The sequence below is a fragment of the Octodon degus genome, unplaced genomic scaffold (assembly GCF_000260255.1).
Source record: "Octodon degus isolate 3935 unplaced genomic scaffold, OctDeg1.0 scaffold00099, whole genome shotgun sequence".
Lineage (NCBI taxonomy): Eukaryota > Metazoa > Chordata > Mammalia > Rodentia > Octodontidae > Octodon > Octodon degus.
This window is the reverse complement of record NW_004524675.1, coordinates 4,692,976-4,701,824: the sequence shown is the minus strand read 5'-3', so window position 1 is coordinate 4,701,824 and position 8,849 is coordinate 4,692,976. Positions and strand designations below refer to the sequence as shown.

Below are 8,849 nucleotides of genomic sequence, written 5' to 3'. Positions count from 1 at the left end.
GCCGGCGCAGGGTAGCAGGAAGCTCTCCACACACTCACCGGACCTGGGCTAGGACTGGGTCTGGGCTTGAGCATTTATTTTAATTTTCTAAATTTTAATTGATACATAAACTGTTCAGTTAAACTGATACATGGACGAGTTCTTTGTGGTGCTTTGATTCATGTACATGTTGTGCACTATTCAAATCAGGTAAACATATCAATCTCCTGAGATATTTGTCATTTCTTTATATAAACACATTTAAAATCATTTATTTAAAAAGTTAGAACATTGTAATTATGTATGGTCATTGTACTGTACAATAGAACACCAAAATTTTTTTTCTTCTGATTATAATTTATTGCCTGTTGATTAACCTCCCTCCCCCTTCTCTGCTCTCTCCAGCCTCTGGTAATTGTTTTAACTTCCATAATAGGAGCTGTTTTGTATTCTACATCTGAGGGAGATCATGTAGTACTTGTTTTTTTTTTGTGTATGCATTAATTTTGCTCAACATGATGAGCTCTATTTCCATCCAGGTTATTATAAATAATAAGACTCCTGTTTTGTTTATAACTGAGTCATAGTTCATTGTGTATATATCTGATGGTTTCTTTATATAAATAAAGTTAATGGGCACTGGTTGTTTGCATTCACTATTGTGAATAATGCTCCAATAAACACAGGAGTGTAGCTTAATACTGATTTCAATTCTTTTGGATACATACCAGATAATGATTTCCAAAATCACACGCTAGTTTTAATTCTTACTGTTTTTGAGAAAATTGCATGCTATTTTCTGCCAGTGACTGTATTAATTTACATTCCTGTCAGTGTTCAAAATATTATTTTTCTCTGCATCCTTGCTAGCTCTTGCCTGTTCCTCATGAGCATAGATATTCTAATGAGAGTGAGGTGATATTTCACTGTGATTTTGATTTATATTTTTAGGATGAAATACCTGGTTCTGTCGTGTACCTGTTGGTCACTGTGTGCTGTCCTTGGAGATCTGTCTGTTGCACACTTCTAACCCTTTGTCAGATGTATAGTTCATGTAAATTTTCTCTCATTTGGTAGATTATATTTTCATTCTGAATATTGTTTCCTTTGCTGTGTAGAAATTATCCAGTGTGGTATAATCTCGTGTGTCTATTTTTGTTCAGGTTTTGTATTTCATAATTTAACTTTGGTAATCTGCACATTCACTTCTAGGTTATCAAATTTTCAAGTGTATAGGTGTTCTTAATAGTTTCATGGGTTCTTTTGTAATTATGTAATATCAATTGTAGTGTTTCCTTTTTTGTCTCTGATTTTTAAGAATTTTTTCTTAGTTGAGCTTAAGTGTTGGTCACTTTTAAAAAAGTTTTCAAAGAACCAGCTCTTCATTTTATTAATCTTTCATTTGTTTCAGTATCTGTTTTGTTTCTACTGTGGTCCTTATGTTTCTTTCCTCAGAATAATTTTGGATTTAGTTTGTAGTTGTTTTTCATGTAGAGCAATGTGTTTATCCAATTCTCAATTCTTTCTTTTACTTTTTGTAATAGGTATTGTTCACTATGAAATTCCTTCTTAGTACTGCTGTAGTGTATAACTTTGGATACATTGTTTCCATAACAATTTTAACTTACTTTGTAATTTTTCCCCTGACCTCATGATTATTTAGGAGTAAACTATTTAATTTCCATGTATTTGTATGTTTCCAGAGTCTTTCTTGACAATAATTTCTAGTTTTATTGCATTGTGATTGGAAAAGATACTTGTGTATACTTTTTTTTTTTTTTAATGTATTTGGTTGTTGCAGGATCTCACTATGCACCTCGGGCTTGTGGTGATCCTCCTGCCTTAAGCCTCTCCTGCACTGGGATTACAGGTGTACGCCACCATGCCTGGACTCTGGCCCGCTCAGCCTGCTCTGGGGAAGGGGCTGGTGCAGCATGTGTTGGCAGGGATTGAACCATGGTCCCTGAGCTCGCCTATGCAGGCGCTTTGGTCCACTGAGCTATCTCGCTGGCCCCTTGTGTGTGCTTTTAATTTTTAAAAATGTGTTGAGGTTTGTTTTGTGTCCTAGCACATACTTTAGTCTGGCATTTCATAATGTGCTGGGGGCAGTGTGTGTTTTTCATCTGTTAGGTGGAATGTTCTATTGATGTCTATCAGATCCATTTTGCCTACAGTGTGATTGAAGTCTGCTATTTTTTCACTGATTGTTGTGATGGGAGGGTGGTCTGGGATATCTACCCATTCTGAAAGTTCCCTATTAGTGTATCAGAGTCTACCTCTCCCTTTAGCTTTATTAATATTTGCTTTATTTATCATGCTCCAGTACTGAGTATACATAAGCATATTTACAAGTATAATTTTCTCTTGCTGAATTAATCTCTATATGCTGTAATTTGTCTCCTTTCACAGATTTAAAGTCTATTTTAAAGTCTATCTGATATAAGCATAGTTTGAGAGGTATTTGTTAAGTATCAGGTGAATTTAGACACCCTCATTTGCTTCTTAATCTTTTCCTTATGTTTCACTCTTGAAAGCTTGATTATACTATATCTGTGAAAGGAATTGGCTGATTTAAATCTGACTGGTGATCTTTGACTTTCCTATACCTGCATAGTTTTATCCTTGTCTAGGCCTGGAAAATTTTCTGTTATTATTGAATAGCAATGAATAAGTTTTCTGACCCTTTGACAGTCTCAAGTTTCTTATGAATCCCAATAACCCAAATATTCTATAATGTCTCAAAGTTCCTGTAAGTTTTTTCATAGCACTTTTCTTTTTTTTTCTTCTCTGTTTTAATTTTTGAGGAGCCTGTGTTCAAGATCACTAGTTGCTTCTGGTATTTGACTTAGTCTGCTACTGATGAATTGTTCATTTTAAGTTTTGCTTAGTGTACATGTCAGTGCAAGATTTATCAGACTTTTTTTGCAGTTACTTCATTTATTTTAGAAAAACTGCAATTTGAGTACTGAATCATTTCTCTGTGTTTTCTTGAAATTCACTGATTTTCCTTAAAGCAATCTGACATAGCACAAAATTTGATTGCTTCGATTGTTTTTTGAATGTCTTGTTTTGTTTCTTGTGTGACATCCTGAGACCCTGGAAGTTCTTGATGCTTACTGACACACAATATCACCTACATGGGGCCAGGGAGATGGCTCAGTGGAATAAGCGCTACCCTGGCAAGTGCAAGGGCCTGAGTTCAATCCTCAGTTCCGAAAAAAAAAAAAAATCACCTACATATTGAAGGACTGGGTAATTTTTCCAATCCTCATAATCTAGCTATATTCCTGTCCTCCCGGAAATTCAAAGCAGCCTATTTCCTCAGCCTGTGAGCCCTGCTATTTTAACACTAGCCGGCCCCCTAAGTCCAGGTTTGCTGTATGCCTTCTCTTGGTGTGTTATCACTGTCAGCACTAGACAGCACCCCAAACCTGGGTTCGCTCCAAATCTGCAGTTCTGTAGGGCTGTCTTCTTTACAGGTTTCCCCCTGGGGCCAAGTAGGTCAGATACTTTATCCATAGTCACTTTATCTGTCAGGTATCACAGATTATGCCTGGTTCTGGGCCTCATTATGGAGTAACAGGCTCTGGGCATCTGTACATTGACTTGGTTCCTACCTCTCTTAACCCCCTCCAGCAGACAGTAGTAGTTGGAAGGAATGTAGTGGACACTCTTGTGGCCATCAGCTTAGAGCTACACTCTGAGCCTATAGTCTGTTCAGCCAAGTGCAGCACAAGGTCAGGACCAGGCCCACACTGCTGTGAGATGGCTACTACCACGATAGACCCCTGGCTTGAGCCCATTGTAACCAACCTCAGGAGATGGTGACCAGAATAGAAGTCCATTTAGCCAGGGTCACGGGCTCCCTCCTAGCTGTACATACAGGTCCTTCCCAGTATCTCATTGAATGTGACGGAGTGCCACCTGTGCTCATGTTCTTCCTTTGTCCTTCCACTATGGAAGGAGTCTTGTTCCTTGGATGTTCACTGACTTTTCAGGAGGGATGATGGAGAGGGTCCCTTGCCCAGCTGGGGTGATGACAAACTAGGTCACACTTGAGTCACACAGCTTCAAGGACCTGCACAACCCTGGGTTTTGTGCCAGCACTGCATTGTGACTGGCAATAATGCAGGCTGAAGCACAAGTGTCTCTCGTGGGGAGATGCAGCCTGAAACCAGGGCAAGTGTAGAAACTATGTCTCTGAGTCCTCGCCTGGAAACAGCAGAGTTGGTGGTTTACCTGGAGCTGGGTCTCACTATGGGCTTTGCACTGTGCCCAGCGGCGAAGTCTAGTGTTCACATTTCTCCCTGCTCCCTGCTGTGCTGTTGAAGTTGGAGGAGGGGTGTGGGGAGAGTCCCAAGGAAGGTCTAGCAATTTAGTCTGTAGGTACTGGTCAAAGGGATGGGGCTTCATAGTGCATACTGGTGCCAGGCCTGGTACTGGGTTTCAAGTCTACAGCCTGAGCTTCATTTCCTCTTTCTTCTTAGTGGAAAGTACTCCACATTGCACTGCTTAGAGCCGGGGAGAAGTAATGTGAACAGCTCTTTCCTTCCTACCTTATCACTAGATCTTTAAAACATTTTATACTGTGATCACTTACGTGGTTTTCTTAGTTCATGTGAAGGTTGCTTGGTATGTGAGCAGCTCTAGAAATTGATTCTGAGGAGGAGACATCCGCTGGAGCATCTTCTGCAGCAGCCATCTTGCTCTTCTGTACATAACTTCCCAGCACTGTCACCTTTTTTTTTTTTTTATAGAAGTCGAAACTGACTGGTGAGGTTATGTCTCTGAAGAATTGTCCCCAAGTGCCTTTAGAGCTCTGACACCATTTCCCATCACGCCATTCCTGACAGCCCCTCAAATACGTAGGAAGGCACTTTGGGCTCCCACCCTGACATGTTTGTGTTGCACTGGAAAGGAGCAAACATTACCAGGGGCGGTTTTAGAAGAATTGGATTTCTTTCTTGTGTTTACTCCGCACTTCAAAACACGAATATAACAGCAGGATCTAAGAGGGCATCTATCCAATATAAACTTTCAGGCCTACTACAATAGCTCTGGAAATAAGCCAATGATTATATTAACATTGAATTTAGCTTCTTAATCTCGCCTAGAAATTTTCTTATTAAACAATAAGATGGTGGCCAGTGTTAAAGACCTTTGTGTTTATGCTTCTCTAGAAGTTTTATTTATTTATTTATTTTTTGTATTTGACCATTTGTAGCCCAGCGACTTTAACCGTACAGATGATTTCTCAGTTGCCATATTCACCATCCAACAGCTCCGTCCCTTTGACTCAGGAGTTTGGGTCTGCAGTGTGAACACAGTGGCTGGCATGGTGGAAAAGCCCTTCAACATTTCTGTTAAAGGTAAACTGCATTTCCCTAGGGAGAGCTTATATATATATTTTAATATGCTGTGTTTATATACTAGTGGGGAAATGTGCACTTTTAGGCAAAAATGCTAGCTGACTTCTGATATACTCTTGAGATATTTTCCAAGACACTAATTCTTTTTTCTTAAAATAATAAGCTTGAAAAGAGAATGAAAAAATGAAGAGTATACTCTTTGGAGTAACACACTACCTAAATTTTTGTCCTAAATAGCTTGTCATCTCATGTGTGGCTTTGAGCAAATAGATGTAGCAACATCCTTGAACAATTCTTTACACATACATGGAATTTGTTTTGTCTAGCTTTTAGGGTTATTGAGAAGATTTGTTAAATGTATAAAGTATTTAAAATAGTGTCTGGCACAACCTGTATGGTAGTAACTACATTTCAACCAAGCCAAATACTCATCAACTGAGGAATGGATAAAAAAGAGGTAATATTTTTAAACAGCGGAATACTACTCAGCTGTAAAGAAAGACAAACCTGAGGCTTTTATAGGTAAATGGATGCAAATGGAGACCATACTCATAAGTGAAATAAGTCAGACCACATGTGTAAACATCGTATTGTTTCTAGTGTAAGAACCTGAAAGAGTGAATAAAATCTGAAAGGTTCAATATACACTGTGAAAGGAAAAGAATCTGTTCAAAGGGAAGGAACAGCTGGCCTGAAGAAAAGGACAAAAAATATAAGGAAGAGAAAAATATGTATTTATGTATATATATAGGATAGCTTGGATGATTGTACTGCTGATTTCTGCTGATCTATTGTCAGGAGCAGTTAATGCTTAATTTTTCTTCTCCTTTTTAATTTCTTATAACCTTTTAAAATCAATTTTGCATGCTTATATCTAGTAATCTAAACAACTAATTTTAAAATAACTTTATGCAATATAACAATCATTGTTGAATTCTTGTTATTTTGTTTAGTGGAATTCTGTATTGTTTCTAATGGCTTATTTACTTATTTTTTTTTTACTACTTTTTATTGTCTTTAAAAGATAAAGAAAAGAAAAGCTTTCTTCTCATGAGCATACATTCCTTTTTTTTTTTTTTGCGGAACCAGTGATTGAACTCAGGCCCCTGCGCTTGCCAGGCAAGTGCTTATTCCACTGAGTCATCTCCTCGGCCCTGAGCATACATTCCTGTAGGGAGATAAGAAGTAAGCAAAAAAACAAGATGTGTAGTTTGTTAAAATCCTCAGTACTATGAGCAATGAAGCAGAAATAAGATTAAGGAAAACTAAGGCAAGGATGGAGATAACTAATCTACACTGGGGTAGTGAAGCCTTCTGGAAAACATATTTGAGCAAAGATTTCAGAGTCATTTCTAAGGATGGTTATTATATTAGGCTTCTACTGCTATGACAAAATACCTGAGAAACACAACTTAAAAGGAAGAAGAATTTATACGATATCAAAAATATGGCAAATGTTTTAAACTGAAAAATACTTTAAAAATAAGAGATAATACTGTTAATCCTCTCAAAACACTCCCCTTCTTTTCTAACATGCTTATCCCATAGATCGTGCCACTATTAGAAGTTGTTTTGGAAGTTCTCTTGTTTGTTTTTTCATAAGATAAAAACAAATTTTTAAGCAAATGATAAAACAATAACAATAATTATTACGTCGTGTATTGTTATATTCAAAACAGTTACTCAGAATACAAGACATAATGCCTTCAGTTGTGTTTTTATGGCTGCCTCGATGTCTTGAACTGATTAAAAATGTTTACCTTTCATGAAAGGTCATTTTAACCTTGGAAAAAGCCAGAAATCACACGGTACCAGATCCAGTGAATAAGGTGGATAACGAAAATACTGTAATAGTTTTGATAGAAATTGCCATCAACACTTTGAATTGATTCAGGACTTTGGGCAGCCATAAAAAGACATGAAAGAGGGCTCAAGAACTGCTTCAGGGAGCCAGGGAGATGGCTCAGTAGAATAAGTGTTTCCCTGGCAAGTGCAGGGGGCTAAGTTCAATACCCAGTTCCACAAAAAAAAAAAAAAAAGAAAGGAAAGAAAGAAAGAAAGAAAGAAAGAAGAAAAGAAAACCAGAAAGTGGCAAGGATGATTGGATGAGAGTGTTCGAAATGAGTAAGGGCATTCTGAGAAAGATCAATGTCATTGCCTTTTACTGTACTAAATATTTAAATGTTTTATTTAAATATTCACTGTCCTGTTTGATCATTCCTTGAGTTCAGCTAGTGGTTTTAGAGGCTCAGCCCATGGCTGAGCAACTATTGCTTTGAGATCTGGAGCGAGGCAGGAGCATTCTGTGGAAAGGCAGGGTGGAGGAGATCTGCTCACTTCCTGAGAGTCAGAAAGCAGAGCGAATGGGAGTGAGCCAAAGAGAAAGGGCTGGGCTGGGGAGATAGCTTAGTGATCTAAGTGCCTGCTCGTAAGTGTAAGGACCTGGGGTGCGATTCCAGAACCCCATACCAGATGAGCCCTGGAAGCCCAGGCACCACAGTGCCAGGCCTGAAACCACGCATGGTGGCTCATGCCTGTAATCCCGACACTGGGGAGGCTGAGACAGGAGGATCACTGCGAGTCTGAGCTGCATAGTGAGACCCTGTACCAAATAAATAAAGGATTAAAAACAAATTTCTTTAAATGGAAAGGGCTAAGGCACTATGTATCCTCTAAAGCTACCCCACAGGACCTATTTCCTCTACTTGGGCCCACCTCCTAATGACGCCTTCAGCTATGAACTCATCAGTGGATTTACTCATCAATGGGCTTGTGACCTCATGGTCCAAGCACTACTCTGAGCATGGCTGCATTGGGGATCCAGCTCTCATGCAGAAGTGTGAGGAGCACTACATATTTAAACCATAACAACAAGTCAAAGCATTGAGACAGAGAAAAAGGAAAATTACTGAATATTAACATGTCCCTTGATATTTGAAAGTTTCCATATCATATGATATATGTTATTGTTTTCTTTTTTATTTTATTGAGAAACAAATAGCAATGAGACAGTTTCAAAACTGATTAATAGGACAGTTTCAATAATTAATACATTGTACATTGTTATTTTCTTAGTAGTTATCCATAGTACAAGATGCAGACAGGATATCCTGTCCAAACACTATTGGTACAAATATTTCTTCTCATTAAATTAAGTGAAAGTAGCTGTAAATCTATCCTAACTATTCTCTATATACAGATACAAAATGGTCCTTCCTTTATATCTCCATTTTTTGTTTAGTCCTGTCAGAGATGGGTATTCCATTGGCATCCAAATACTGTAGGTGTGTGAATTCAGCAAAATAATCCAACACAGACCAGCAGTCCACAATAGTAGTGGGTTATCCACAGAAGTTGTTGACTTGAGCCTTTCACCGCTCAGCATATTAATATGGCTTTACTTTGTATACCTCATTTTTATACTTTTCTGCTGGATGGTTAAGACCAAGATAAAGCAAGACCTATATAACAAGAAATGTAACTTTTGTATCTGATAAGGTC

At 38.1% G+C, this 8,849-nt stretch overlaps 1 protein-coding gene across 1 annotated transcript in view; it reads left to right on the top strand.

Annotated features, from left to right (window-relative positions):
- The window catches only part of Tek (TEK receptor tyrosine kinase), a 182,391-nt gene that overhangs the window by 91,087 nt on the left and 82,455 nt on the right, over positions 1-8,849 (top strand). The gene's annotated exons all lie outside the window — the stretch shown is intronic.